Source organism: Crinia signifera, chromosome 19, assembly GCF_055691185.1.
Source record: "Crinia signifera chromosome 19, ASM5569118v1, whole genome shotgun sequence".
NCBI lineage: Eukaryota > Metazoa > Chordata > Amphibia > Anura > Myobatrachidae > Crinia > Crinia signifera.
This window is the reverse complement of record NC_139226.1, coordinates 3,430,601-3,454,160: the sequence shown is the minus strand read 5'-3', so window position 1 is coordinate 3,454,160 and position 23,560 is coordinate 3,430,601. Positions and strand designations below refer to the sequence as shown.

General features: G+C 54.1%; 1 protein-coding gene across 1 annotated transcript in view; it reads right to left on the bottom strand.

Moving 5' to 3' along the window:
- The window catches only part of FBLIM1 (filamin binding LIM protein 1), a 55,995-nt gene extending 53,477 nt beyond the window's left edge, over positions 1-2,518 (bottom strand). Inside the window, exon 1 of the mRNA XM_083161818.1 lies at positions 2,366-2,518. The gene's annotated coding sequence lies outside the window, so the exon portion shown is untranslated. The remainder of the gene's footprint in view (positions 1-2,365) is intronic.
- Positions 2,519-23,560: the final 21,042 nt, after the last annotated feature.

Genomic DNA, 23,560 nt, shown 5'->3' with positions numbered 1-23,560 from the left:
ATATTTGCCCCAGATTTCTTACATATGTGTTTAAAAACCACCAGGAGATTTGCAGGTTCTGTTGTGAGCTGTTAGGCTCTTTATAAGAACTGGTATACAGTCCAGGGGTTTGATGGTTGAAGAGAGGGTGGGTTCACCATCCATTAGGCCCATTTCGGGTCTTGGGCTGTTAGCCTCACAAAAGGCTAATCAGTACCTCCAGCTGTGGGGGGTTTAGTGAAAAGGCTGCCAGACTGGGAGTTAGGGGTCTCTTCCTGGGGAGAGGAGACACTGTGTAGTCTCTATGTTGGAAACAACCTGCTACAAACTCTGACTGGTAAACTACTGTTATTGTTTTCTAGTGAGTTAGGAGATTATCCTGTGTTTAGAGCCAGACAGAAAGGTTTTATTTTGATGTTTAGTTTCTGTTTGCTTCTCCAAAAAAACTGGTTGAGGCCAGTTGCATCGGAATACTGGAGTGATTTTTGACCTCTCAGCTGCTGTACCTTCCCAGGAGATGGTGCCTGTTCCCTGTCCCTCTTACACTATATACGCCACATGTCATGTACTGTACTACACATCCTACATCTATGTAATGTACTGTACTACGTGTCCTACATCTGTCATGTACCGTGCTACGTATCCTACATCTATGTAATGTACTGTGCTACGTATCCTACATCTATGTCCTGTACTGTCCTACGTATCCTACATCTATGTACTGTACTGCGTATCCTACATCTATGTAATGTACTGTGCTACGTATCCTACATCTATGTATTGTACTGTACTATGTATCCTACATCTATGTACTGTACTACGTATCCTACATATATGCAATGTACTGTACTACGTGTCCTACATCTATGTCATGTTCTGTACTACGTATCCTACATCTATGTCATGTACCGTACTACGTACCCTACATCTGTCATGTACCGTACTACGTATCCTACATCTATGTACTGTACTGTGCTACGTATCCTACATCTATGTACTGTACTACGTATCCTACATCTATGTCCTGTACTGTACTACGTATCCTACATCTATGTACTGTACTGTGCTACGTATCCTACATCTGTCATGTACCGTACTACGTATCCTACATCTATGTACTGTACTACGTATCCTACATCTATGTCCTGTACTGTACTACGTATCCTACATCTATGTACTGTACTATACTACATCTATGTAATGTACTATACTACATCTATGTAATGTACTGTGCTACGTATCCTACATCTGTCATGTACCGTACTACGTATCCTACATCTATGTAATGTACTGTGCTACGTATCCTACATCTATGTCCTGTACTGTCCTACGTATCCTACATCTATGTACTGTACTGTCCTACGTATCCTACATCTATGTACTGTACTGTACTACGTATCCTACATCTATGTACTGTACTGCGTATCCTACATCTATGTAATGTACTGTGCTACGTATACTACATCTATGTACTGTACTGCGTATCCTACATCTATGTCCTGTACTGTACTACGTATCATACATCTATGTTATGTACTGTACTACGTATCCTACATCTATATAATATATACTGCACTATATATATAGCCTCTGTCCTATATAATATATACTGTACTATATAACCTCTGTAATATATATATATATATATATATATATATATATATCCTCTGTCCTGTATAATATATACTGTACTATATATATAGCCTCTGTCCTATATAATATATACTGTACTATATAATCTCTGTAAAATATATATATATATATAGCCTCTATCCTGTATAATATAGAATGTACTATATAACCTCTGTACATCCTCCTCTGTACTGTGTAATATGCTGTATATACTGTACTAAATAACCTCTGTAATATATATATATATATATATATATATATATATATATATATAGCCTCTGTCCTGTATAATATATACTGTACTATATAACCTCTGTGCTACATATATATATCATAGAGGACAGAGGATATATATACAGTTTGTGCTATATAACCTGTCCTGTGCTACAGTATATACAGCGTGTGTGTGTGTGTGTGTGTGTGTGTGTGTGTGTGTGTGTGTGTGTGTATGTATGTGTGTATATATATATATATATATATATATATATATATATATATATATATATATATATATATTGATTGTACTATATAACTTCTGTCCTGTATATAATCTGTACTGTACTATATACAGCCTCTGTCCTGTACACACAGGCGGCCATTCCGGGCATGCTGAAACTTGTAGTACACCAAGCATTCCTTACACTCCCCACTACTGTACAGAGCCAATGCTGCATGTGCTACAAAGTAACCAGCGAGCGATGTCACATGATCTGCACAGCTAACCCCAAGAGCTGACACTTCATCAGCAGCGTACCTGGCCGGGTGGGTGTGTGGCTCCCTCCGCAGAACAATAGGCGGCCTGTCCCGGATCCTCTGTCTGTATCCAATGTATCAGCCCCTCTGCCGCTGCTGGGGTCAGTGATCGGAGCAGAGCCTCCTAGTGTGACGTCATCCCCACTCCCTACCCCCAGTCCTGCCCCTCTGTGTCCTCTCCTTACCATAAAAGGTGGAGTATGGGGAAGGAAGGGAGTTTTATTACCTGCTCCTGCTGTACAGAGACATCCCTGCACCCTGCACTGCTAGCCCCGGTACTGTATACGGAGACATTCCTGCACCCTGCACTGCTAGCCCTGGTACTGTATACAGAGACATCCCTGCACCCTGCACTGCTAGCCCTAGTACTGTACACAGAGACATCCCTGCACCCTGCACTGCTAGCCCTGGTACTGTATACAGAGACATCCCTGCACCCTGCACTGCTAGCCCTGGTACTGTATACAGAGACATCCCTGCACCCTGCACTGCTAGCCCTGGTACTGTATACGGAGACATCCCTGCACCCTGCACTGCTAGCCCCGGTACTGTATACGGAGACATCCCTGCACCCTGCACTGCTAGCCCTGGTACTGTACACAGAGACATCCCTGCACCCTGCACTGCTAGCCCTGGTACTGTATACGGAGACATCCCTGCACCCTGCACTGCTAGCCCTGGTACTGTATACAGAGACATCCCTGCACCATGCACTGCTAGCCCTGGTACTGTATACAGAGACATCCCTGCACCCTGCACTGCTAGCCCTGGTACTGTATACAGAGACATCCCTGCACCCTGCACTGCTAGCCCTGGTTCTGTATACGGAGACATCCCTGCACCCTGCACTGCTAGCGCTGGTACTGTATACGGAGACATCCCTGCACCCTGCACTGCTAGCCCTGGTACTGTATACGGAGACATCCCTGCACTGCTAGCCCCGGTACTGTATACAGAGACATCCCTGCACCCTGCACTGCTAGCCCTGGTACTGTACACAGAGACATCCCTGCACTGCTAGCCCTGGTACTGTATACAGAGACATCCCTGCACCCTGCACTGCTAGCCCTGGTACTGTATACAGAGACATCCCTGCACCCTGCACTGCTAGACCTGGTGCTGTATACGGAGACATCCCTGCACCCTGCACTGCTAGCCCTGGTACTGTATACAGAGACATCCCTGCACCCTGCACTGCTAGCCCTGGTTCTGTATACGGAGACATCCCTGCACCCTGCACTGCTAGCGCTGGTACTGTATACGGAGACATCCCTGCACCCTGCACTGCTAGCCCTGGTACTGTATACGGAGACATCCCTGCACCCTGCACTGCTAGCCCTGGTACTGTATACAGAGACATCCCTGCACCCTGCACTGCTAGCCCTGGTACTGTATACAGAGACATCTCTGCACCCTGCACTGCTAGCCCTGGTACTGTATACAGAGACATCCCTGCACCCTGCACTGCTAGCGCTGGTACTGTATACGGAGACATCCCTGCACCCTGCACTGCTAGCCCTGGTACTGTATACGGAGACATCCCTGCACCCTGCACTGCTAGCCCTGGTACTGTATACAGAGACATCCCTGCACCCTGCACTGCTAGCCCTGGTACTGTATACAGAGACATCCCTGCACCATGCACTGCTAGCCCTGGTACTGTATACAGAGACATCCCTGCACCCTGCACTGCTAGCCCCGGTGCCCTGTACAGAGACATCCCTGCACCCTGTCCCATGCACTGCTAGCCCTAGTGCTCTATACTGAGACATCCCTGCACCATGCACTGCTAGCCCTGGTACTGTATACGGAGACATCCCTGCACCCTGCACTGCTAGCCCTGGTACTGTATACGGAGACATCCCTGCACTGCTAGCCCTGGTTCTGTATACAGAGACATCCCTGCACCCTGCACTGCTAGCCCTGGTACTGTATACGGAGACATCCCTGCACCCTGCACTGCTAGCCCTGGTACTGTATACAGAGACATCCCTGCACTGCTAGCCCTAGTGTTCTACACAGAGACCTCCCTGCACCCTGCACTGCTAGCCCTAGTGCTCTATACAGAGACATCCCTGCACCCTGCACTGCTAGCCCTAGTGTTCTATACAGAGACATCCCTGCACCGTGCACTGCTAGCCCTGGTGCCCTGTACAGAGACATCCCTGCACCCTGTCCCTGCACTGCTAGCCCTAGTGCTCTTTACAGAGACATCCCTGCACCATGCACTGCTAGCCCTAGTGCTATATACAGAGACATCCCTGCACCCTGGCCCTGCACTGCTAGCCCTAGTGCTCTGTACAGAGACATCCCTGCACAGTGCACTGCTAGCCCTGGTGCTCTATACAAAGACATCCCTGCACCTACATCCCTGCACCCTGCACTGCTAGCCCTACAGAGACATCCCTGTACCATGCACTGCTAGCCCTACAGAGACATCCCTGCACCCTGCACTGCTAGCTCTAGTGCTTTGTACAGAGACATCCCTGCACCGTGCACTGCTAGCCCTAGTGTTCTATACAGAGACATCCCTGCACTGTGCACTGCTAGCCCTACAGAGACATCCCTGCACCATGTACTGCTAGCCCTAGTGCTCTATACAGAGACATCCCTGCACCATGCACTGCTAGCCCTAGTGCTCTATACAGAGACATCCCTGCACCATGCACTGCTAGCCCTAGTGCTATATACAGAGACATCCCTGCACCCTGGCCCTGCACTGCTAGCCCTAGTGCTCTGTACAGAGACATCCCTGCACAGTGCACTGCTAGCCCTGGTGCTCTATACAGAGACATCCCTGCACCTACATCCCTGCACCCTGCACTGCTAGCCCTACAGAGACATCCCTGTACCATGCACTGCTAGCCCTACAGAGACATCCCTGCACACTGCACTGCTAGCTCTAGTGCTTTGTACAGAGACATCCCTGCACCGTGCACTGCTAGCCCTAGTGTTCTATACAGAGACATCCCTGCACTGTGCACTGCTAGCCCTACAGAGACATCCCTGCACCATGCACTGCTAGCCCTAGTGCTCTATACAGAGACATCCCTGCACCATGCACTGCTAGCCCTAGTGCTCTATACAGAGACATCCCTGCACTGTGCACTGCTAGCCCTACAGAGACATCCCTGCACCATGCACTGCTAGCCCTACAGAGACATCCCTGCACCATGCACTGCTATCCCTAGTGCTCTATACAGAGACATCCCTGCACCCTGCACTGCGGTAATGTAATAGGTGCAGTTGTACAGAAGGTCTTGCAGTGCCCTCCGTGTGCTCCTACATGTCGGCAGGAGAATATAACGAATGCCTCCTGTGCTGAGGATGACTCCTCAGGATGTGACTTATTATGTCAGTGTCTGGGTGATGCCTCCTGTGCTGAGGATGACTCCTCAGGATGTGACTTATTATGTCAGTGTCTGGGCGATGCCTCCTGTGCTGAGGATGACTCCTCAGGATGTGACTTATTATGTCAGTGTCTGGGCGATGCCTCCTGTGCTGACGATGACTCCTCAGGATGTGACTTATTATGTCAGTGTCTGGGCGATGCCTCCTGTGCTGAGGATGACTCCTCAGGATGTGACTTATTATGTCAGTGTCTGGGCGATGCCTCCTGTGCTGAGGATGACTCCTCAGGATGTGACTTATTATGTCAGTGTCTGGGCGATGCCTCCTGTGCTGAGGATGACTCCTCAGGATGTGACTTATTATGTCAGTGTCTGGGTGATGCCTCCTGTGATGAGGATGACTCCTCAGGATGTGACTTATTATGTCAGTGTCTGGGTAATACCTCCTGTGCTGAGGATGACTCCTCAGGATGTGACTTATTATGTCAGTGTCTGGGCGATGCCTCCTGTGCTGAGGATGACTCCTCAGGATGTGACTTATTAGGTCAGTGTCTGGGCGATGCCTCCTGTGCTGAGGATGACTCCTCAGGATGTGACTTATTAGGTCAGTGTCTGGGTGATGCCTCCTGTGCTGAGGATGACTCCTCAGGATGTGACTTATTATGTCAGTGTCTGGGTGATGCCTCCTGTGCTGAGGATGACTCCTCAGGATGTGACTTATTATGTCAGTGTCTGGGCAATGCCTACTGTGCTGAGGATGACTCCTCAGGATGTGACTTATTATGTCAGTGTCTGGGCGATGCCTCCTGTGCTGAGGATGACTCCTCAGGATGTGACTTATGTCAGTGTCTGGGCAATGCCTCCTGTGCTGAGGATGACTCCTCAGGATGTGACTTATTAGGTCAGTGTCTGGGCAATGCCTCCTGTGCTGAGGATGACTCCTCCTGTGCTGAGGATGACTCCTCAGGATGTGACTTATTATGTCAGTGTCTGGGCAATGCCTCCTGTGCTGAGGATGACTCCTCAGGATGTGACTTATTATGTCAGTGTCTGGGCGATGCCTCCTGTGCTGAGGATGACTCCTCAGGATGTGACTTATGTCAGTGTCTGGGCAATGCCTCCTGTGCTGAGGATGACTCCTCAGGATGTGACTTATTAGGTCAGTGTCTGGGCAATGCCTCCTGTGCTGAGGATGACTCCTCCTGTGCTGAGGATGACTCCTCAGGATGTGACTTATTATGTCAGTGTCTGGGCAATGCCTCATCTACATGATGCATTCCTGTAACTGCCTGCTGCCACCCCGGCACTGCCAACTCTTCCCCTGCCAGGTACCCTCACACAGCAACAACTCCTATCACCCAGTGTCCATCGTCATCATCATCACCCTGTGCCCTGTTGCCCCATCATCATCATCATTGCCCTGTTGCCCCATCATCATCATCATCATTGCCCATCATCATCATCATTGCCCTGTTGCCCATCATCATCATTACCCTGTTGCCCATAATCACCCTGTTGCCCCATCATCACCACCACCACCCTGTTGCCCATAATCACCCTTTTGCCCCATCATCATTAACCTGTTGCCCCATAATCATCATCATCACCCTGTGTCCGATCATCATCATCATCAATACCCTGTGTCCCATCTTCATCACCCTGTTGCCCCATCAACATCATAATCACCCTGTTGCCCCATCATAATCATCATCATCATCACCCTGTTGCCCCATCATCATCATCACCATGTTGCCCATCATCATCATCACCCTGTTGCCCCATCATCATCACCCTGTTGCCCCATCATCATCATCATCACCACCCTGTTGCCCCATCATCATCATCATCACCACCCTGTGTCCAATCATCATCAATCAGTGTCCCTTCATAATTCTGTACCACATCATCATCACCATGTTGCCCCATCATCATCATCACCCTGTTGCCCCATCATCATCACCCTGTTGCCCCATCATCATCATCATCATCACCCTGTTGCCCCATCATCATCATCATCACCCTGTTGCCCCATCATCATCATCATCATCATCACCCTGTTGCCCCATCATCATCATCATCATCATCATCATCACCACCCTGTTGCCCCATCATCATCATCATCATCATCACCCTGTTGCCCCATCATCATCACCCTGTTGCCCCATCATCATCATCATCATCATCACCCTGTTGCCCCATTATCATCATCATCACCCTGTTGCCCCATCATCATCATCATCATCACCACCCTGTTGCCCCATCATCATCATCATCATCATCATCATCATCACCCTGTTGCCCCATCATCATCATCACCCTGTTGCCCCATCATCATCATCATCATCACCCTGTTGCCCCATGATCATCATCACCCTGTTGCCCCATCATCATCACCCTGTTGCCCCATCATCATCATCATCATCATCATCATCCTGTTGCCCCATCATCATCATCATCATCATCACCCTGTTGCCCCATCATCATCATCATCATCATCACCCTGTTGCCCCATCATCATCATCATCACCCTGTTGCCCCATCATCATCATCATCACCCTGTTGCCCCATCATCATCATCATCATCATCATCACCCTGTTGCCCCATCATCATCATCATCATCATCATCACCACCCTGTTGCCCTATCATCATCATCATCATCATCATCACCACCCTGTGTCCAATCATCATCATTCAGTGTCCCTTCATAATTCTGTACCACATCATCATCACCACCACCCTGTACCCCATTATCGTCACCCTTTGTCCCATCTTACTTATATACCCCGTTATCATCATCACCCTGTTGCCCCATCATCATCATCATCATCATCATCACCCTGTGCCCCTCATCCTCCCTTACAGCTTAATCTCCTTCTCACCAGGATATCTCCCATCATCCTCTCTGGGATGTTACTCTCATCCACCTCCCTAGGGGCTCCCAATGATTATGATGATTACACAGCACAGGACATGATCTCCCCTCCTGTGTACTGCCATCATCATCATTATCATCACCCTGTTGCCCCATCGTCATCATTATCATTATTATCATCACGCTGTTGCCCCATCATTATCATCATCACCCTGGTGCTGATTGGTACAGGACACGTTCTCCCGTGTACTACCGGTAGTGGTGCTGATTGGTACAGGACGCGCTCTCCCCCCTCCTGTGTAGTGCCGGTAGTGGTGCTGATCGGTACAGGACGCGTTCTCTCCCCTCCTGTGTACTACCGGTAGTGGTGCTGATCGGTACAGGACGCGCTCTCCCCCCTCCTGTGTAGTGCCGGTAGTGGTGCTGATCGGTACAGGACGCATTCTCTCCCCTCCTGTGTACTGCCGGTAGTGGTGCTGATCGGTACAGGACGCGCTCTCCCCCCTCCTGTGTACTGCCGGTAGTGGTGCTGATCGGTACAGGACGCGCTCTCCCCCTCCTGTGTACTGCCGGTAGTGGTGCTGATCGGTACAGGACGCGTTCTCTCCCTTCCTGTGTACTGCCGGTAGTGGTGCTGATCAGTACAGGACGCGTTCTCTCCCCTCCTGTGTACTACCGGTAGTGGTGCTGATCGGTACAGGACACGCTCTCCCCCTCCTGTGTACTGTCGGTAGTGGTGCTGATCGGTACAGGACGCGCTCTCCCCCCTCCTGTGTACTGCCGGTAGTGGTGCTGATCGGTACAGGACGCGTTCTCTCCCTTCCTGTGTACTGCCGGTAGTGGTGCTGATCGGTACAGGACGCGGTCTCTCCCCTCCCATGTACTGCCGGTAGAGGCGCTGATCGGTACAGGACGCAGTCTCTCCCCTTCCGTGTACTGCCGGTAGTGGCGCTGATTGATACAGGACGCATTCTCCCGTGTACTGCCGGTAGTAGTTCTGATCGGTACAGGACCCGTTCTCTCCCCTCCTGTGTACTGCCGGTAGTGGCGCTGATTGGTACAGTGTCTGGGCGATGCCTCCTGTGCTGAGGATGACTCCTCAGGATGTGACTTATTATGTCAGTGTCTGGGTGATGCCTCCTGTGATGAGGATGACTCCTCAGGATGTGACTTATTATGTCAGTGTCTGGGTGATGCCTCCTGTGCTGAGGATGACTCCTCAGGATGTGACTTATTAGGTCAGTGTCTGGGCGATGCCTCCTGTGCTGAGGATGACTCCTCAGGATGTGACTTATTAGGTCAGTGTCTGGGCGATGCCTCCTGTGCTGAGGATGACTCCTCAGGATGTGACTTATTATGTCAGTGTCTGGGTGATGCCTCCTGTGCTGAGGATGACTCCTCAGGATGTGACTTATTAGGTCAGTGTCTGGGCAATGCCTCCTGTGCTGAGGATGACTCCTCCTGTGCTGAGGATGACTCCTCAGGATGTGACTTATTATGTCAGTGTCTGGGTAATGCCTCCTGTGCTGAGGATGACTCCTCAGGATGTGACTTATTATGTCAGTGTCTGGGTGATGCCTCCTGTGCTGAGGATGACTCCTCAGGATGTGACTTATTATGTCAGTGTCTGGGCGATGCCTCCTGTGCTGACGATGACTCCTCAGGATGTGACTTATTATGTCAGTGTCTGGGCGATGCCTCCTGTGCTGAGGATGACTCCTCAGGATGTGACTTATGTCAGTGTCTGGGCAATGCCTCCTGTGCTGAGGATGACTCCTCAGGATGTGACTTATTAGGTCAGTGTCTGGGCAATGCCTCCTGTGCTGAGGATGACTCCTCCTGTGCTGAGGATGACTCCTCAGGATGTGACTTATTATGTCAGTGTCTGGGCAATGCCTCCTGTGCTGAGGATGACTCCTCAGGATGTGACTTATTATGTCAGTGTCTGGGCGATGCCTCCTGTGCTGAGGATGACTCCTCAGGATGTGACTTATTATGTCAGTGTCTGGGTGATGCCTCCTGTGCTGAGGATGACTCCTCAGGATGTGACTTATTAGGTCAGTGTCTGGGCAATGCCTCCTGTGCTGAGGATGACTCCTCCTGTGCTGAGGATGACTCCTCAGGATGTGACTTATTATGTCAGTGTCTGGGTAATGCCTCCTGTGCTGAGGATGACTCCTCAGGATGTGACTTATTATGTCAGTGTCTGGGTGATGCCTCCTGTGCTGAGGATGACTCCTCAGGATGTGACTTATTATGTCAGTGTCTGGGCGATGCCTCCTGTGCTGACGATGACTCCTCAGGATGTGACTTATTATGTCAGTGTCTGGGCGATGCCTCCTGTGCTGAGGATGACTCCTCAGGATGTGACTTATGTCAGTGTCTGGGCAATGCCTCCTGTGCTGAGGATGACTCCTCAGGATGTGACTTATTAGGTCAGTGTCTGGGCAATGCCTCCTGTGCTGAGGATGACTCCTCCTGTGCTGAGGATGACTCCTCAGGATGTGACTTATTATGTCAGTGTCTGGGCGATGCCTCCTGTGCTGAGGATGACTCCTCAGGATGTGACTTATTATGTCAGTGTCTGGGCGATGCCTCCTGTGCTGAGGATGACTCCTCAGGATGTGACTTATGTCAGTGTCTGGGCAATGCCTCCTGTGCTGAGGATGACTCCTCAGGATGTGACTTATTAGGTCAGTGTCTGGGCAATGCCTCCTGTGCTGAGGATGACTCCTCCTGTGCTGAGGATGACTCCTCAGGATGTGACTTATTATGTCAGTGTCTGGGCGATGCCTCCTGTGCTGAGGATGACTCCTCAGGATGTGACTTATTATGTCAGTGTCTGGGCAATGCCTCATCTACATGATGCATTCCTGTAACTGCCTGCTGCCACCCCGGCACTGCCAACTCTTCCCCTGCCAGGTACCCTCACACAGCAACAACTCCTATCACCCAGTGTCCATCGTCATCATCATCACCCTGTGCCCTGTTGCCCCATCATCATCATCATTGCCCTGTTGCCCCATCATCATCATCATTGCCCATCATCATCATCATTGCCCTGTTGCCCATCATCATCATCATCATTACCCTGTTGCCCATAATCACCCTGTTGCCCCATCATCACCACCACCACCCTGTTGCCCCATCATCATCACCCTTTCCCCCATCATCATTAACCTGTTGCCCCATAATCATCATCATCACCCTGTGTCCGATCATCATCATCATCATCATCATCATCATCAATACCCTGTGTCCCATCTTCATCACCCTGTTGCCCCATCAACATCATAATCACCCTGTTGCCCCATCATAATCATCATCATCATCATCATCACCCTGTTGCCCCATCATCATCATCACCATGTTGCCCATCATCATCATCACCCTGTTGCCCCATCATCATCATCACCCTGTTGCCCCATCATCATCATCATCACCACCCTGTTGCCCCATCATCATCATCATCAATACCCTGTGTCCCATATTCATCACCCTGTTGCCCCATCAACATCATAATCACCCTGTTGCCCCATCATAATCATCATCATCATCATCACCCTGTTACCCCATCATCATCATCACCACCCTGTTGCCCCATCATCATCATTATCACCACCCTGTGTCCAATCATCATCAATCAGTGTCCCTTCATAATTCTGTACCACATCATCATCACCATGTTGCCCCATCATCATCATCACCCTGTTGCCCCATCATCATCACCCTGTTGCCCCATCATCATCATCATCATCATCATCATCATCATCATCATCACCCTGTTGCCCCATCATCATCATCATCACCCTGTTGCCCCATCATCATCATCATCATCATCACCCTGTTGCCCCATCATCATCATCATCATCATCATCACCACCCTGTTGCCCCATCATCATCATCATCATCATCATCACCCTGTTGCCCCATCATCATCACCCTGTTGCCCCATCATCATCATCATCATCACCCTGTTGCCCCATCATCATCATCATCATCACCCTGTTGCCCCATCATCATCATCATCATCACCCTGTTGCACCATCATCATCATCATCATCATCACCCTGTTGCCCCATCATCATCATCATCATCACCCTGTTGCCCCATCATCATCATCACCACCCTGTGTCCAATCATCATCATTCAGTGTCCCTTCATAATTCTGTACCACATCATCATCACCACCACCCTGTACCCCATTATCGTCACCCTTTGTCCCATCTTACTTATATACCCCGTTATCATCATCACCCTGTGCCCATCATCATCATCATCACCCTGTGCCCATCATCCTCCCTTACAGCTTAATCTCCTTCTCACCAGGATATCTCCCATCATCCTCTCTGGGATGTTACTCTCATCCACCTCCCTAGGGGCTCCCAATGATTATGATGATTACACAGCACAGGACATGATCTCCCCTCCTGTGTACTGCCATCATCATCATTATCATCACCCTGTTGCCCCATCGTCATCATTATCATTATTATCATCACGCTGTTGCCCCATCATTATCATCATCACCCTGGTGCTGATTGGTACAGGACGCGCTCTCCCCCCTCCTGTGTAGTGCCGGTAGTGGTGCTGATCGGTACAGGACGCGTACTCTCCCCTCCTGTGTACTACCGGTAGTGGTGCTGATCGGTACAGGACGCGCTCTCCCCCCTCCTGTGTAGTGCCGGTAGTGGTGCTGATCGGTACAGGACGCGTTCTCTCCCCTCCTGTGTACTGCCGGTAGTGGTGCTGATCGGTACAGGACGCGCTCTCCCCCCTCCTATGTACTGCCGGTAGTGGTGCTGATCGGTACAGGACGCACTCTCCCCCCTCCTGTGTACTGCCGGTAGTGGTGCTGATCGGTACAGGACGCGTTCTCTCCCTTCCTGTGTACTGCCGGTAGTGGTGCTGATCGGTACAGGACGCGTTCTCTCCCCTCCTGTGTACTACCGGTAGTGGTGCTGATCGGTACAGGACGCGCTCTCCCCCCTCCCATGTACTGCCGGTAGAGGCGCTGATCGGTACAGGATGCGGTCTCTCCCCTCCTGTGTACTGCTGGTAGAGGCGCTGATCGGTACAGGACGCGGTCTCTCCCCTCCCATGTACTGCCGGTAGAGGCGCTGATCGGTACAGGACGCAGTCTCTCCCCTCCCGTGTACTGCCGGTAGTGGCGCTGATTGATACAGGACGCATTCTCCCGTGTACTGCCGGTAGTAGTTCTGATCGGTACAGGACCCGTTCTCTCCCCTCCTGTGTACTGCCGGTAGTGGTGCTGATTGGTACAGGACGCGTTCTCTCCCCTCCTGTGTACTGCCGGTAGTGGTGCTGATCGGTACAGGATGCATTCTCTCCCCTCCCGTGTACTGCCGGTAGTGGCGCTGATCGGAACAGGATGCGTTCTCTCCCCTCCCGTGTACTGCCGGTAGTGGCACTGATCGGTACAGGACGCGTTCTCTCCCCTCCTGTGTACTGCCGGTAGTGGCGCTGATTGGTACAGGACGCGTTCTCCCGTGTACTGCCGGTAGTGGTGCTGATCGGTACAGGACGCGTTCTCTCCCCTCCTGTGTACTGCCGGAAGTGGCGCTGATCGGTACAGGACTCGCTCTCTCCCCTCCCGTGTACTGCCGGTAGTGGTGCTGATCGGTACAGGACGCGCTCTCCCCCCTCCCGTGTACTGCCGATAGTGGTGCTGATCGGTACAGGACGCGCTCTTCCCCCCTCCCGTGTACTGCCGGTAGTGGTGCTGATCGGTACAGGACGCGCTCTCCCCCTCCTGTGTACTGCCGGTAGTGGTGCTGATCGGTACAGGACGCGGTCTCTCCCCTCCCGTGTACTGCCGGAAGTGGTGCTGATCGGTACAGGACTCGGTCTCTCCCCTCCCGTGTACTGCCGGAAGTGGTGCTGATCGGTACAGGACTCGCTCTCTCCCCTCCCGTGTACTGCCGGTAGTGGTGCTGATCGGTACAGGACGCGCTCTCTCCCCTCCCGTGTACTGCTGGTAGTGGTGCTGATCGGTACAGGACGCGCTCTCCCCCCTCCTGTGTACTGCCGGTAGTGGTGCTGATCGGTACAGGACGCGGTCTCTCCCCTCCCGTGTACTGCCGGAAGTGGTGCTGATCGGTACAGGACTCGCTCTCTCCCCTCCCGTGTACTGCCGGTAGTGGTGCTGATCGGTACAGGACGCGCTCTCCCCCCTCCCGTGTACTGCCGGTAGTGGTGCTGATCGGTACAGGACTCGCTCTCTCCCCTCCCGTGTACTGCCGGTAGTGGTGCTGATCGGTACAGGACGCGCTCTCCCCCCTCCCGTGTACTGCCGGTAGTGGTGCTGATCGGTACAGGACGCGTTCTCTCCCTTCCTGTGTACTGCCGGTAGTGGTGCTGATCGGTACAGGACTCGCTCTCTCCCCTCCCGTGTACTGCCGGTAGTGGTGCTGATCGGTACAGGACGCGTTCTCTCCCTTCCTGTGTACTGCCGGTAGTGGTGCTGATCGGTACAGGACGCGCTCTCCCCCCTCCCGTGTACTGCCGGTAGTGGTGCTGATCGGTACAGGACGCGTTCTCTCCCTTCCTGTGTACTGCCGGTAGTGGTGCTGATCGGTACAGGACGCGTTCTCTCCCCTCCCGTGTACTGCCGGTAGTGGTGCTGATCGGTACAGGACGCGCTCTCTCCCCTCCCGTGTACTGCTGGTAGTGGTGCTGATCGGTACAGGACGTGTTCTCTCCCCTCCCGTGTACTGCCGGTAGTGGTGCTGATCGGTACAGGACTCGCTCTCTCCCCTCCCGTGTACTGCTGGTAGTGGTGCTGATCGGTACAGGACGTGTTCTCTCCCCTCCCGTGTACTGCCGGTAGAGGTGCTGATCGGTACAGGACGCGTTCTCTCCCTTCCTGTGTACTGCCGGTAGTGGTGCTGATCGGTACAGGACGCGCTCTCCCCCCTCCCTTGTACTGACGGTAGTGGTGCTGATCGGTACAGGACGCGTTCTCTCCCCTCCCGTGTACTGCCGGTAGTGGTGCTGATCGGTACAGGACGCGTTCTCTCCCCTCCCGTGTACTGCCGGTAGTGGTGCTGATCGGTACAGGACGCGTTCTCTCCCCTCCCGTGTACTGCCGGTAGTGGTGCTGATCGGTACAGGACGCGTTCTCTCCCCTCCCGTGTACTGCCGGTAGTGGTGCTGATCGGTACAGGACGCGTTCTCTCCCCTCCCGTGTACTGCCGGTAGTGGTGCTGATCGGTACAGGACGCGTTCTCTCCCCTCCCGTGTACTGCCGGTAGTGGTGCTGATCGGTACAGGACGCGTTCTCTCCCCTCCCGTGTACTGCCGGTAGTGGTGCTGATCGGTACAGGACGCGCTCTCTCCCCTCCTGTGTACTACCGGTAGTGGTGCTGATCGGTACAGGACGCGCTCTCCCCCCTCCTGTGTACTGCCGGTAGTGGTGCTGATCGGTACAGGACGCGTTCTCTCCCTTCCTGTGTGCTGCCGGTAGTGGTGCTGATCGGTACAGGACGCGTTCTCTCCCTTCCTGTGTGCTGCCGGTAGTGGTGCTGATCGGTACAGGACGCGTTCTCTCCCCTCCTGTGTACTGCCGGTAGTGGTGCTGATCGGTACAGGACGCGCTCTCCCCCCTCCTGTGTACTGCCGGTAGTGGTGCTGATCGGTACAGGACGCGCTCTCCCCCTCCTGTGTACTGTCGGTAGTGGTGCTGATCGGTACAGGACGCGCTCTCCCCTCCCGTGTACTGCCGGTAGTGGTGCTGATCGGTACAGGACGCGTTCTCTCCCCTCCCGTGTACTACCGGTAGTGGTGCTGATCGGTACAGGACGCGCTCTCCCCCCTCCCGTGTACTGCCGGTAGTGGTGCTGATCGGTACAGGACGCGCTCTCCCCCCTCCTGTGTACTGCCGGTAGTGGTGCTGATCGGTACAGGACGTGTTCTCTCCCCTCCCGTGTACTACCGGTAGTGGTGCTGATCGGTACAGGACGCGTTCTCCTGTGTACTGCCGGTAGTGGCGCTGATCGGTACAGGACGCGCTCTCTCCCCTCCTGTGTACTACCGGTAGTGGTGCTGATCGGTACAAGACGCGCTCTCCCCCCTCCTGTGTACTGCCGGTAGTGGTGCTGATCGGTACAGGACGCGTTCTCTCCCTTCCTGTGTGCTGCCGGTAGTGGTGCTGATCGGTACAGGACGCGTTCTCTCCCTTCCTGTGTGCTGCCGGTAGTGGTGCTGATCGGTACAGGACGCGTTCTCTCCCCTCCTGTGTACTGCCGGTAGTGGTGCTGATCGGTACAGGACGCGCTCTCCCCCCTCCTGTGTACTGCCGGTAGTGGTGCTGATCGGTACAGGACGCGCTCTCCCCTCCCGTGTACTGCCGGTAGTGGTGCTGATCGGTACAGGACGCGTTCTCTCCCCTCCCGTGTACTGCCGGTAGTGGTGCTGATCGGTACAGGACGCGCTCTCCCCCCTCCTGTGTACTGCCGGTAGTGGTGCTGATCGGTACAGGACGCGCTCTCCCCTCCCGTGTACTGCCGGTAGTGGTGCTGATCGGTACAGGACGCGTTCTCTCCCCTCCCGTGTACTACCGGTAGTGGTGCTGATCGGTACAGGACGCGCTCTCCCCCCTCCCGTGTACTGCCGGTAGTGGTGCTGATCGGTACAGGACGCGCTCTCTCCCCTCCCGTGTACTGCTGGTAGTGGTGCTGATCGGTACAGGACGTGTTCTCTCCCCTCCCGTGTACTGCCGGTAGTGGTGCTGATCGGTACAGGACTCGCTCTCTCCCCTCCCGTGTACTGCTGGTAGTGGTGCTGATCGGTACAGGACGTGTTCTCTCCCCTCCCGTGTACTGCCGGTAGAGGTGCTGATCGGTACAGGACGCGTTCTCTCCCTTCCTGTGTACTGCCGGTAGTGGTGCTGATCGGTACAGGACGCGCTCTCCCCCCTCCCTTGTACTGACGGTAGTGGTGCTGATCGGTACAGGACGCGTTCTCTCCCCTCCCGTGTACTGCCGGTAGTGGTGCTGATCGGTACAGGACGCGTTCTCTCCCCTCCCGTGTACTGCCGGTAGTGGTGCTGATCGGTACAGGACGCGTTCTCTCCCCTCCCGTGTACTGCCGGTAGTGGTGCTGATCGGTACAGGACGCGTTCTCTCCCCTCCCGTGTACTGCCGGTAGTGGTGCTGATCGGTACAGGACGCGTTCTCTCCCCTCCCGTGTACTGCCGGTAGTGGTGCTGATCGGTACAGGACGCGTTCTCTCCCCTCCCGTGTACTGCCGGTAGTGGTGCTGATCGGTACAGGACGCGTTCTCTCCCCTCCCGTGTACTGCCGGTAGTGGTGCTGATCGGTACAGGACGCGTTCTCTCCCCTCCCGTGTACTACCGGTAGTGGTGCTGATCGGTACAGGACGCGCTCTCCCCCCTCCCGTGTACTGCCGGTAGTGCTGCTGATCGGTACAGGACGCGTTCTCTCCCTTCCTGTGTGCTGCCGGTAGTGGTGCTGATCGGTACAGGACGCGTTCTCTCCCTTCCTGTGTACTGCCGGTAGTGGTGCTGATCGGTACAGGACGCGCTCTCCCCCCTCCTGTGTACTGCCGGTAGTGGTGCTGATCGGTACAGGACGCGCTCTCCCCCTCCTGTGTACTGTCGGTAGTGGTGCTGATCGGTACAGGACGCGCTCTCCCCTCCCGTGTACTGCCGGTAGTGGTGCTGATCGGTACAGGACGCGTTCTCTCCCCTCCCGTGTACTACCGGTAGTGGTGCTGATCGGTACAGGACGCGCTCTCCCCCCTCCCGTGTACTGCCGGTAGTGGTGCTGATCGGTACAGGACGCGCTCTCCCCCCTCCTGTGTACTGCCGGTAGTGGTGCTGATCGGTACAGGACGTGTTCTCTCCCCTCCCGTGTACTACCGGTAGTGGTGCTGATCGGTACAGGACGCGTTCTCCTGTGTACTGCCGGTAGTGGCGCTGATCGGTACAGGACGCGCTCTCTCCCCTCCTGTGTACTACCGGTAGTGGTGCTGATCGGTACAGGACGCGCTCTCCCCCCTCCTGTGTACTGCCGGTAGTGGTGCTGATCGGTACAGGACGCGTTCTCTCCCTTCCTGTGTGCTGCCGGTAGTGGTGCTGATCGGTACAGGACGCGTTCTCTCCCTTCCTGTGTACTGCCGGTAGTGGTGCTGATCGGTACAGGACGCGTTCTCTCCCTTCCTGTGTGCTGCCGGTAGTGGTGCTGATCGGTACAGGACGCGTTCTCTCCCTTCCTGTGTACTGCCGGTAGTGGTGCTGATCGGTACAGGACGCGCTCTCCCCCCTCCTGTGTACTGCCGGTAGTGGTGCTGATCGGTACAGGACGCGCTCTCCCCTCCCGTGTACTACCGGTAGTGGTGCTGATCGGTACAGGACGCGCTCTCCCCCCTCCCGTGTACTGCCGGTAGTGGTGCTGATCGGTACAGGACGCGTTCTCTCCCCTCCCGTGTACTACCGGTAGTGGTGCTGATCGGTACAGGACGCGCTCTCCCCCCTCCCGTGTACTGCCGGTAGTGGTGCTGATCGGTACAGGACGCGCTCTCCCCCCTCCTGTGTACTGCCGGTAGTGGTGCTGATCGGTACAGGACGTGTTCTCTCCCCTCCCGTGTACTACCGGTAGTGGTGCTGATCGGTACAGGACGCGTTCTCCTGTGTACTGCCGGTAGTGGCGCTGATCGGTACAGGACGCGCTCTCTCCCCTCCTGTGTACTACCGGTAGTGGTGCTGATCGGTACAGGACGCGCTCTCCCCCCTCCTGTGTACTGCCGGTAGTGGTGCTGATCGGTACAGGACGCGTTCTCTCCCTTCCTGTGTGCTGCCGGTAGTGGTGCTGATCGGTACAGGACGCGTTCTCTCCCTTCCTGTGTACTGCCGGTAGTGGTGCTGATCGGTACAGGACGCGTTCTCTCCCTTCCTGTGTGCTGCCGGTAGTGGTGCTGATCGGTACAGGACGCGTTCTCTCCCTTCCTGTGTACTGCCGGTAGTGGTGCTGATCGGTACAGGACGCGCTCTCCCCCCTCCTGTGTACTGCCGGTAGTGGTGCTGATCGGTACAGGACGCGCTCTCCCCTCCCGTGTACTACCGGTAGTGGTGCTGATCGGTACAGGACGCGCTCTCCCCCCTCCCGTGTACTGCCGGTAGTGGTGCTGATCGGTACAGGACGCGTTCTCTCCCCTCCCGTGTACTACCGGTAGTGGTGCTGATCGGTACAGGACGCGCTCTCCCCCCTCCCGTGTACTGCCGGTAGTGCTGCTGATCGGTACAGGACGCGTTCTCCTGTGTACTGCCGGTAGTGGTGCTGATCGGTACAGGACGCGTTCTCTCCCCTCCCGTGTACTGCCGGTAGTGGTGCTGATCGGTACAGGACGCGCTCTCCCCCCTCCCGTGTACTGCCGGTAGTGGTGCTGATCGGTACAGGACGTGTTCTCTCCCCTCCCGTGTACTGCCGGTAGTGGTGCTGATCGGTAGAGGACGCGTTCTCTCCCCTCCCGTGTACTGCCGGTAGTGGTGCTGATCGGTACAGGACGCGCTCTCCCCCCTCCCGTGTACTGCCGGTAGTGGTGCTGATCGGTACAGGACGTGTTCTCTCCCCTCCCGTGTACTGCCGGTAGTGCTGCTGATCGGTACAGGACGCGTTCTCTCCCCTCCCGTGTACTGCCGGTAGTGGTGCTGATCGGTAGAGGACGCGTTCTCTCCCCTCCCGTGTACTGCCGGTAGTGGTGCTGATCGGTACAGGACGCGCTCTCCCCCCTCCCGTGTACTGCCGGTAGTGGTGCTGATCGGTACAGGACGCGTTCTCTCCCCTCCCGTGTACTGCCGGTAGTGGTGCTGATCGGTACAGGACGCGTTCTCTCCCCTCCCGTGTACTGCCGGTAGTGGTGCTGATCGGTACAGGACGCGTTCTCTCCCCTCCCGTGTACTACCGGTAGTGGTGCTGATCGGTACAGGACGCTCTCCCCCCTCCCGTGTACTGCCGGTAGTGGTGCTGATCGGTACAGGACGTGTTCTCTCCCCTCCCGTGTACTGCCGGTAGTGGTGCTGATCGGTACAGGACGCGTTCTCCTGTGTACTGCCGGTAGTGGTGCTGATCGGTAGAGGACGCGTTCTCTCCCCTCCTGTGTACTGGCAATGGTGTATGGGGTAAAGTGTGGTGATGTTAAAAAAGTGTTGACTTTTCATGTGTAGGCCTTTTGTCTGTGTCGACCTTGTGTCTGTCGATTTATTCATGGTTATCCTATTGACTATGGTATGATCACACCCCTTGCAAACATCACGGTGTCTACATTTCTTCAACATTGTGATAAGTCAGTTACTGGTGCAGTCCTCTGGGCACTGACACATCTGTATACACGTCAGCACGGGCCCCGCCCACATCCATGTCACATAAGGGGCGGAGCTACTGGTGGTGACCATGAAGGTCACTTTCTCCTTGTAGGAGTGGGAGCCACTTATTTAGTGAATGAATCAGGCGCAGAATAAAATAGATAGATAGATAGATAGATAGATAGATAGATAGATAGATAGATAGATAGATTAAACCATTATATAACCGGAGGCTTAACAACAAGGCGACCAAGGAATCACCGGTGGATGACTCGTCACAAGAGACAGCCACGAATTGCGGCTGACGAGTAGAGATGCACATTACAATTACCGTCTGCACGGGATTCGCAGGCTTGCAGTTGTTGCTCTCTCCATAGGCGGCCAGTCATCAGGCGGCTGCCGTTCACGGTGTTCTGCTGGAGCGCCGACCAGACCCATTGGTCAACAGCCGCTCAATCTCCATTTGCAGTCCGGCTACACATTTGAAAAAAGAAACCACTTATTGCCCCTCTCTCTCTCTCTCCCAGAAATCAGTGCAAGTGTTAGTCGCCTGACACTGCCATATTATTGCCCAATGTTACCACCTCCTTCATCTCCTTCTAATATACAGAATATAATCAGATCATAGGTATGACTAGTTCCACAAGTGACAGACTGAGGAGTGGGCCGCACGCAGGGCCGGATTTCCCACTAGGCACGTGAGGCACTATACTACAGACCATATTAAGGGGCCCATTTATCAACTAATATTTGCGGCTAAATCCCCGAAAACACCCTTTTTGGGGGATTAACCGCAAATATTAAGTTTCACCTAAATGTATTAAAGGGGGACCGCAGCAGGAATCTCCGATCCCCCCCCTGCAGCGCCGCAAGCCGCATCCCCCATAGGTTTCTATGGGGGATGCGAAGCTGCCCGATGTATCAACATCGGGCAGCCCGGCATCGCACCCCTGGGCTATCGCCATTCTGATATGGTGATAGCCCATTGTAGCCTATGGGTGCATATCGCACTGCCCAAACGGCAGTGGGGTACCGGCTTCCGGTACCAGGCATCGTAGGGACGGGCTCCTTTCGGAACCCTGTCCCTGCGCCTAGCAGGTAATACATTGGGGCGAAATGATTGCATTTTACAATGCGATCCTGAGCGGTAATTTTCCGCCCAGATCGCATTGTAAATGCGATCAATGGTAAATGGGGGCCTAATACTGTATTCCATACAGTATCCAGTGTATAATAAGACCAATATTCAGGGCTGTTACCGCTCCCCCAGACTCCCGTACTTACTCCAATGTGCTGCTCTAGAAATCCTGCGTTTGTCACTGATATACTGTATATGCAGTGCCGGGCCTCAGGGCGGCACCAATTAAGGGCGGCAGGCAGGCTGACATTCTGTTACATAGAAGCATGGCAGAGCTGGTGGGGGCAGCAGCGAGTGACTAGCGGCGCCGCCGCCATGATTTATCATATGTCGGCATCAGCGCCGCTTGTCACCCGCAGCTGCCCACCTGCTCTGCCATGCACATTACATCACCGGTTATCTGCTGGGTCCGACGGTCATCCTGCGCATCCGGGAACTGACTCCGGCTCACTGCCGCCTGCGCCCATTGGCTACCCTATAGACACAGCCTATTGGCTGCTGTGTCCCCAATGGGCGGGTACAGCAGCTGAGCGGCGCGCAGTTCCCTGCGCTCAGTCAGTCACAATGTGAGACTGTGAGAGAGACTGACTGAGACACTGCTAACAAAGATCCTCCAACTGCCGGCCTCCCTCCCTCCGGGTCTCCTCTGTACAGTGAGCAGTGCAGACTGCTTAAAAAAATATTAAGGTGGGCTACAGTTAAATTTGAGTGAAATATATATATATAATCTCTTATATATTTGGCTACATCTGTCACTCAAAGTGTGTCTGACCCTAACGCTGGGTGGAGCCTCTGACTCACATGACAGAGAACCAGCCCAGTGAGCCCACAGTCATAGGAGTGACACAATGCTCTGCTCCTGCACTTTCCTTTTAATGTATGATTGCCATCACCTGTGTTGAAGCACCTTTCCTATCAATTAACCTGTTCAACACAGATGGAGGTAATCATACATTAGGAAGAAAGTCCAACGGCAGAGCATTGGGTCCCTCCTGGCATGGGTCATGTTGGGAGGTATGCACAGTGCCAGACACCCTCTGCCTCCCCATGTTACCCAGCAGAGACACACCAGGTGAGCGGCCCCCCCTCCCACGATTCGCACGCGCCCCCGCGAACCCCCCCTACCGCAATTCGTGGCAACCGCATCCCGCCCCTTCTGCGATTCACTGCAACCCCATGCACCCCCCGCGACCCTCCCGTGATTCGCGGCACCCCCCCCCCTGACCCCCCCTCCCGTGGTTCGCGACAAGGCCCCGCGACCCCCCCTCCCGCGATTCGCTGCAACCCCCGCGCCCACCCCTCCCGCAATTCGCAGCACTCACCCCTGCGACCTACCCTCCCCCAATTCATGGCACACACACACACCCCCGCCACCCCCCCTCCCGTGGACACCCACCACCACCCTTCCCCCAGCCGCCTCGAATCACAGCAACCCCAGGATCAAATGGCACATGCAAAACACTGACACGGCTATGGTCGACGATGAAAAAG